The following is a 9,570-nucleotide window of genomic DNA, read 5'->3' on the forward strand; positions in this document are numbered from 1 at the left end:
AGATTGATGGTACCCTCCACAAATCTTGGGAATGTTAGATCTATAAAAACACTTATCTGCTTTGTATTTTAGTCTAGTTTTACTTCACTCTCCAATCTTTGTGAATTGATTTTAGAAATTTTCTGTAGTTGTTCTACAGGACCTCATGGAGTGCCAGATTTGAGCTGTTGAAATCTTTCTGATTTTATTGCACTTGCTGGTCAATTAGATTCAATACTAATGTTAGTTTCCTCATTCCTTGCCACAGACCGAATCAGGTCTTGGCTAGCTTTGTCAACGCGAAAGAGGACAACCCGTTCTTGGTTACAGACAATCTCACACAAAATATATTTTGCCATTGCTACTTTCAATGCTGTTTTCATGCATTGTTCAGCTCAATGCATAGAAACATAGAAAACTTGCAGCACAATACAGGCCCTTCGGCCCACAAAGCTGTGCCGAACATGTCCTTACCTTAGAAATTACCTAGGGTTACCCATAGCCCTCTATTTTTCTAAGCTCCATGTACATATTCAGGAGTCTCTTAAAAGACCCTGTCATATCCACCTCCACCACCGTCACCGGCAGCCCATTCCACGCACTCACCATCCTCTGCGTGTAAAAAAAAAAAACACCAACAACAGCTTAACCCCTGACATCTCCTCTGTACCTAATTCCAAGCACCTTAAAACTATGCCCTCTCGTGCTAGCCATTTCAGCCCTGGGAAAAAGCCTCTGACTACCCACACGATCAATGCCTCTCATCATCTTATGCACCTCTGTCAGGTCACCTCTCACCCTCCATCACTCCAAGGAGAAAAGGCCAAGTTCACTCAACCTATTCCCAGAAGGCATGCTCCCCAATCCAGGCAACATCCTTGTAAATCTCCTCTGTACCCTTTCTATGGTTTCCACATCTTTCCTGTAGTGAGGTGACAGAACTGAGCACAGTATTCCAAGTCAGGTCTGACCAGGGTCATATATAGCTTCTACAATACCTCTCAGCTCCTAACCTCAATCCCATGATTGATGAAGGCCAATACACTGTATGCTTTCTTAACCACAGAGTCAACCTGCACAGCAGCTTTGAGCATCCTATGGACTTGGACTCCAAGATCCCTCTGATCCTCCATGCTACCAAGAGTCTTACCATTAATACTATATTCTACCATCATATTTGACCCACTAAAATGAACCATCTCACATTTATCTGGGTTGAATTCCATCTGCCACTTCTCAGCCCAGTTTTGCATCCGATCAATGTCCTGCTGTAACCTCTGACAGCTCTCCACACCATCCACAACACCTCCAACATTTGTGTCATCAGTAAATTTACTAACCTATCCCTCCACTTCCTCATCAAGGTCATTTATAAAAATCACAGAGTAGGGGCCCCAGAACAGATCCCTGAGACACACCGCTGGTGACTGACCTCCATGCAGAATATGACCTGTCTACAACCACTCTTTGCCTTCTGTGGGCAAGCCAGTTCTGGATCCACAAAGCAATATCCCCTTGGATCCCATGCCTCCTTACTTTCTCAATAAGCCTTGCATGGGGTACCTTGTCAAATGCCTTGCTGAAATCCATATACACTACATCTACTGCTCTACCTTCATCAATGTGTTTAGGCACATCTTCAAAAAATTCAATCTGGCTCGTAAGGCACGACCTGTCTTTGACAAAGCTATGCTGACTATTCCTAATCATATTATGCCTCTTCAAATGTTCATAAATCCTGCTTCTCAGGATCTTCTCCATCAACTTACCAACCACTGAAGTAAGACTCACTGGTCTATATTTCCTGGGCTATCTGTACTCCCTTTCTTGAATAAGGGAACAACATCCACAACCCTCCAATCCTCTGGAACCTTTCCTGTCCCCATTGATGATGAGGCTCAGCAATCTCCTCCCTTGCCTCCCACAGCAGAGGATGGGGATTCATGAACTGAAGGTCAGTGGTATTCAAGAGTATATTTCCTTGCCCATAGTTGACATGTTATCATGAGATTTCATGGAACCTGGAGACAGTAGAGAAGTGTAGAGTGCCCTTCTGCTTCAAAACATCCTCCGTGGTTCCAGCACCTAAAAGGATCAAGGTAACGTATCTGAATGACTGGTGTCCTGTCACACTCACCTTGATAATAAGAAAATGCTTTGAGAAGCTGATCAAGGATTACATCTGCAGCTTGATACCACCTACAATGAACCCCCTACAATTCACCTACTGACACAACCGATCGACAGATGATGCAATAGCCACAGCTCTACACACTGTCCTTGCATATCTGAAGCAGGATGCTTATGTGAGAATGCTGTTCTTGGACTACATTTCAGCATCCAACACCATAAATCCCTCCAGGTTCAACAAGAAGCTCAGAGACCTCGGCCTTCACCCTGCCTTGTGTAGCTGGATCCTGGACTTCCTGTCAAATTGCTGGCAGGTGGCAAGAGTGAGCTCCCTCACCTCTGACCCTCAACACAGGTGCCCCTCAGGCTGTGTCCCACGTCTCCTCTTTTACTCTCTGTATACCCATGATTGTGTCACCACCCACAGCTTCAACCTGCTAGTTAAATTTGCTGATGACTCTACACTGATTAGTCTAATCTCGAATAATAATGAGGCAGGTTACAGAGAAGTCATCACCCTGACACAGTGGTGTCAAGAAAACAACCTCTCCCATAATGTCATGAAAATAAAGGAGTTGGTTGTAGACTACAGGAGGAATGGAGACAGGCTTGCCCCTATTGACATCAATGGATCTGGGGTTGTGAGGGTGAATAGTTTTACGTTCCTTGGCATACACATCACCGAGGATCTCACGTGGTCTGTACATACTGGCTGTGTGGTGAAAAAGGCACAACAGCTCCTCTTTCACCTCAGACAGTTGAGGAAGTTTGGTATGGGCCCCCAAATCCTAAGAACTATCTACAGAGGCACAATTGAGAGCATCCTGACTGGCAGCATCACTGCCTGGTATGTGAACTGTGCTTCCCTCAATAGCAGGACTCTGCAGAGAGTGGTGCGGACAGCCCAGCACATCTGTAGTTGTGAACTTCCCATGATTCAGGACATTTACAAAGACGGGTATGTTAAAGGGCCCGAAGCATCATTGGGGACCTGAGTCACCCCAACCATAAACTGTTCCAACTGCTACCATCCGGGAAATGGCACTGCAGTGTAAAAGCCAGGACCAACAGGTTCTGGGACAGCTTCTTCCACCAGACCATCAGACTGATTAACTCATGCTGACACGCTGTATTTCTATGTTATATTGACTATCCTGTTGTACATAGTATTTATTATAAATTGAACATTGCACATTTAGATGGACACAATGTTAAGATTTTTACTTTTCATGTATATGAAGGATGTAAGTAATAAAGTCAATTCAATTCAAGAGGACTCCAAATTCGACTTCATTAATGAAGTGTGGTCCCTTTCAGCAGATCTTTCTTGTTGGTGTGACAGAGTATTTGGGGATTAAGTTATTTATATTGGGGAGGCATGGTAGCATCATGGTTAGCACAATACTTTACAGTACAGGTAACCTTCCTGCCGCTGCCTGTAAGGAGGTTGTACATTCTCTGTGTGGCCGCATGGGTTTCTGCCGGGGGATCCAATGTCCTCCCATAGTCCAAAGCCCTACCAGCTGGTAGGTTAATTAGTCGTCGTAAATTGTCCAGTGATTCAGCTAGGATTAAACTGGGAGTTGCTGGGTGGTGCAGCTTGAGGGACTGGTGGGTGGGGGGGGGGGGGCTATTTGATTCTGAATCTCAATAAATAAATAGATAAATGATATGGGAACCTATACAGGAGGAGGCTCTACTGAAGCTGGTATTATGAATCAAATAGCAGATTAGAAACCTCATTGCGAAGATGCCCCTCTGTAACAGCAACCAGAAGTGAACTGAATTTGACATTCAGTTTGAGGAAGTGAAGAATGGATCCTAGGCTAGCATTCTAAATTTAAATTAGAGAACCTGAGGGCATGAAAGTAGAACTAGCTAAAGTGAACAAGTAAATTAGATTATGGGGTTGGTTAATCTTGATGCAGTAACAAACACTTAAGGGGAATTTCAAAAAGGCACAGAATGCATATGCTCCATGAAATGAAAATGCCAAGGGGAGAACCCATAATCTCTTATTAACTAAAACATCAAGTGAATGGAGTCAGAAAAATTGACGGAATGGATGTAGAAGAACATGACAGAAGTTGCATCCTGTTCAGATATACCTAAACAGAAGCAACATCACAGGACCTATTTGCATTAGACAGCATCCAAGTAATTCCATAACAACAGATCAGATCAAAGCTCTTCAATCATGCTGGGTCTAGTTGTGAATTGTGGTGGATAATTAAACATCTGATGGAAGGACATTCCTCCAAAGAGTTCCCTGCAATTGAAGATGCTAGGGCCCAGCATGAAACAGGCAAGGCAGACACATTCACAGCCACATTCAGTGAGCAGAGCCACCCTGACTGCTGTCTGGATTCCCCACCAATCACAAGAGCCAGTCAACAGATAATAATTTGTGCGTTATGTAGAAATAACTGAACATAATGGATACAGTAAGGGCCAAGAAATAATTCAGCTATAGCACTGCATTCCAGAGCTGGCAATGTCCCTTTTCAAGCTGTTCCAGTACAGTTACAGTATCAAAAGACCATAAGATGTAGGACCAGCAATAGGCCATTTGGCCCAAGACTGCTCTGCTGTTTCATCATGGTTGACCAATTTTCCCCCTCAGCCCCATTCTCCTGCCTTCTCCCTGTATCCTTTAATACCCTGACTAATCAAGAATCTACCAACCTATGCCTTAAGTGTACCCACAGCTGCCTGTAGCAACAAATTGCACTCTCAGGTTAAAGAAATTCCTCTTCATCTCTGGATGCTCCTCTATTCAAGGATGCTCCTCAATTCTGAGGCTGTGTCCTCTGGTCCTAGATACCTCCACTATAGGAAACATCCTCTCTACATCCACTATATCTAGGTCTTTCAATATTTGATAGGTTTCAATGAGGTCATCCCCTCATTCTTCTGAATTCCAGTGAGCAGAGGCCCAGAGCCATCAAATGCTCCTCATTTGACAAGCCTTTCATAATCCTGGAATAATTTTCGTGAACCTCCTTTAAACCCTCTCCAGTTTCAGCACATCCTTTTTTAGATAAGGGGCCCAAAACCGCTCACAATACACCAAGTAGGGTCTCAACAGTGCTTTATAAAGCCTCAACATTACATCCTTGCTTTTATATTCTAGTCCTCTCAAAATGAATGTTAACATTGCGTTTGCCTTCTTCACCACTGACTCAACCTGCAAATTAACCTTTAGGGAATCATGTACAGGGGCACCCAACTCCATTTGCATCTCAGACTTTTGAATTTTCTCTATATTTAGAAAATAATCTATCCTTATGTTTCTTCTATCAAAATGCATGACCTTTGCATGTTCTTCTAATCTGTCTAAATCCTTCTGTAACCACTCTACTTCCTCAAAACTACCTGCCCCTCACGTATCTACTCTATAGAAAATTTCTCAGGTATGTCTTGTTCTCTAAAAACAGAACAAATCCAAGTTGCTTAGTTCAACTTTTCTCAATCATCAGTATTGTTTTAGAATATCAGTGTGGAGGAAAGCTTGAGAACGGGGTTGCCAGAGCTGTGCAGAGAGCATGATAAAAAAAATAGAATGAGTCTATCTTCATGATAACAATAGATCATGTCATCAAGGAGCAACTGATTGTATAGGTGCTAATCATCTGAGAGGCAATGTGATTAATAGATTCGCAAACACGAGAAAATCTGCAGATGCTGGAAATTCAAGCAACACGCACAAAATGCTGGTGGAACGCAGCAGGCCAGGCAGCATCTATAGGAAGAAATACAGGCGACGTCTCGGCCTGAAACGTCGACTGTACTTCTTCCTATAGATACTACCTAGCCTGCTGCGTTCCACCAGCATTTTGTGTGTGATTAATAAATTGTTTGGTACTCCGAGCAATGAGGAACCTATTGTATAGGTGCTAATGTGTAATTTGCAGAAACTGTATCTGGAGACTGGCTGACCTAGTGTGGTTAGATTTATTGTATAAATTGGAATTGTGTTGGTGGAGACATATGGAACAGCTCCCCATGAATTCATGAAATAAAGGTGGTAACTAGCTTTGAGATCTTTGCCTACTTTGTGTTTGACTGGCACTAAATTTTCTGACAATCAGTTAATCACAATCATCAGTAACTCATTGATACCCAGTTTGTGATGTCAGAGGGTTATTAGACTCCACAATTCATCCCAGCCTTCATCGAAACATAGACCATGAGGTGAGAGGGAATACATCAAAACAGCATTTGAGCAAGAATGGCCTTTAAACACCTTGATCAAACTGGTCAATGAGCATCAAGGGGAAAACACTCCAGTGGTTGGCATTTGTAATATTTTAACTTTTTCTGAAGAGTTAAAACATTTTCTAAAGGTTACAGGTTACCCAAAGGGTCAAGAAATAGAGCAGTTTTATTGGTGTTTAAAGAAAGAGCAGTCCTGTGGTATTAAAATAACAATGCAAAGGATATATACAGCCTGTAGTAGATGTAATGATTCCTTCATGATAGACTGGATAATCAGAGTAAACAGAGCAATGTCTGCATTGGTTTTCTTCTTCTTGGTCTTCCTCTCTTTCAGATAATCAAGGTGTCCACCTCAAAAAGCTTCCTATTGCCTTAAGCACACATAGTTAAATACAGTACTTTATTCCAAGCAGTTGGTAAATGCTCCTTGTTCATCATTAACTAAACCTCTTCAGCCCAGTTAATACTTTTATGCAATAAATACTGTTTTTCCAACTCTGCCAATTAATATATCTCCTAACTTCCAACAGCTTAATGATTTTATGCTCAAAACTCTAATAACAAATGTAATATCATTGGAGGTAATTTATCAAACCTTTAGGACTTTGTTGTTTAGGGTAATTTCCTGAGCCTGGCCATCTTCAGGTGGTTTATCAATGATTGCCTTCATCACAAGGTTAGAAGTGGGATCTATACTGATGATTGCATCATAATCAACTCCAGTCGCAATTCAGCAAATGAAGCATTCCATTCCTGCAAGCAAAAGGATTAACACAACACTGAGGCATGGGCTAATAAGTGGCAAATAACAGTGATGTCACAAAGACCAGCAATGACCTTCTTTACAGAGAGTCTAACCTCATAACCTGGATATTCAGTAGCCAAAGCTCCATTATCAATATGCCAAGGTTGACACTGAGAAGAATCTTAGTTGGACTAATATACAGTAAATACCATGGTTACTAGAATAGATCAGAGTGAGTGATTCGCCTTTTGACAATCCATTGTAGCCATCTCAAAGAAAATTACATTGGCGAAGTGCCACTAGAATAATTTCTAAAAATCCCCAAACAATTTCCTCCATCTAAAAGTCACAAGTCATCAGCATAATGGAAAGTTCTCCACTTATCTGGTTACTGCAGCTTCAATGACTCTCAAGCAGCTCAATACCACAAGGACAATGCCCTTTTTAAGAAATTCTCTAGAATTTTAACCACCAATCTACAATGATGACATAATTTACTTATTGGTGGTAACAGTATTGTTAGGATTTACAACTAGTTTTCTTGTTACACATAAATATTTTGAATTAGCAAATCTATCCATTGTATCTTAATCTCTACCACTGAACTATAAATAAAATCTATTTATCTCTTAGACAGATAATCTGGTTTCCACTTGATTTTGCTGACCCTTGTGACAATCTTTAACAAATCTGATTGTCTAGCTGTTCACTGATAATTTATTTCTTGATGCTAACTGGATCAAGGTTGGAGGGCTCTGTGCAAACCATTGAAAATGACTAACACCATGAGACATAGGAGCAGAATTAGGCCATTTGGCCCATCAAGTCTGTTCTGCCATGCAATTATGGCAGCTTCTTTTATCCCTCCCTCAGCCTCACTCCCCAGCCTTCTCTCCATAACCTTTGATGCTGTGTCCAATCAAGAACCCATCAATCTCTCTTAAATACATCCAACAACCTGGCCTCCACAGCTGCCTGTGGTAACAAATTCACCACCCTCTGGCTGAAGAAATTTCCCTGCATCTGTTTTAAATGGATGCCGCTCTATTCTGAGGTGGTGCCCTCTTGTCCTAGACTCTCCCACCATGGGAAACATCCTTTCCACATCTATTCTGTCTAGGCCTTTCAACATTCAAAAGGTTTCGATAAGATCCCCCCACATCCTTATGAATTCCAGTGAGTACAGACCCAGAGCCATCAAACCTTCCTCGTGTGGTAACCCTTTCATTCCTGGAATCAGCCTTGTGAATCTCTTCTGAACCCTCTCCAATTGTCAGTACCTCCAGCTGAACTCAGTCATTTTGTGTGTTTCCCCCCAGCAGTCAGTCTGTGGTTTTGTATTGCCATGTACTCCTGCTCTACTCTGACCCCTGTATCACTGAGTACTCCGTCTTTCACCTGTTTCTCATTATTACCTGTATTGCTGCCACCTGTGTCTCATTGTGCTCCACCTATCATCTGCCTCTCTGTTTATTGTTCGGTGTATTTCAGTCCTGTGTTTTCATGTGTTTGTTGCCAGATTGTACCAGTGAATTTTTCTGAGCCTTTCCAGCATTCCAGAGATGTACTCTGTTCATCTGAATATTGACTCTGCCTGTTTCCTGATTCTGGTTTTTGGATTTCTCTGGATGTTTTGATCTCTGCCTGAACTTTGACACCAACTTTGTTTGCATCTTGGGATTTGTTAATCAATATCACTGTGTGCACAGTACTGGGTGTGTGATTGGATCCCTGAAACACCTCAGCGTAGAAGATGAATTTCCAAACTTACATGACAAGTAACCAAAAACTAACAGGAACTGGTAGGTTATGATTCATTGTTTCACAATTTTTCTCTGCAAACATGTATTTTCTTCCATTTTCATTGTTATTTATCCATTTTGTACAGCCTGCGCCAAGTGATATTTGGTTTAACTAACCATAGTGTCTATTCCTTAACCTTATTATCAAGGCGAATTAACCATTCAAATTGAATACTTATGTAGTTGTCACTTCACATTGCAAGATGGATGTCCACATACGTAATTGGAGGAAAATTGCATCCAGTCATCACAATCTTTAAAAGTCTGAAGATTTGTTTTATGTGATGTTCATACATTCCTCGCCATCATTTATATTCACAATGTTCAAAGGGAAAGGACACTAAACTAAATTCCATTAAGATAATATATGATATGCATATTATGAGACCACTTACTTTATGGACTGGCCTCAGAACAATCCATGCTACTAGCAGCAACTTCTTTTCCTAAAAGCATAATAATTTTATGTTAATAATAACAGTGGACTTGTGCACATGGTTCAAAGACTTGTCATAATGATTTACCAAAGAAGCAAGATTTCCTCAGAAATTCCTTTGTAACTGAGTGACATCGTGTCTGATCCTATTGGACAGTAAAAGAATCAAAGGGCATGGGGATAGTATTAAAAAAAAGTGTTGAGCTTAAAGATCAGCCATTTACGGGAAGAGTAAGCCCAAGAATCCAAATTCTGTTTCC

The 9,570-nt window shown here is 41.5% G+C and overlaps 1 long non-coding RNA gene across 1 annotated transcript; it reads right to left on the reverse strand.

Annotated features, from left to right (window-relative positions):
* Positions 1-6,475: 6,475 nt before the first annotated feature.
* Positions 6,476-9,317, reverse strand: LOC140738675 (uncharacterized). Its single transcript, XR_012101418.1, has 3 exons — positions 9,270-9,317; positions 6,923-7,080; positions 6,476-6,698 (listed from the first exon to the last, which is right to left on the reverse strand). It is a non-coding gene; the product is annotated as an uncharacterized lncRNA (long non-coding RNA).
* Positions 9,318-9,570: the final 253 nt, after the last annotated feature.

The sequence above is a fragment of the Hemitrygon akajei genome, chromosome 14 (assembly GCF_048418815.1).
Source record: "Hemitrygon akajei chromosome 14, sHemAka1.3, whole genome shotgun sequence".
Lineage (NCBI taxonomy): Eukaryota > Metazoa > Chordata > Chondrichthyes > Myliobatiformes > Dasyatidae > Hemitrygon > Hemitrygon akajei.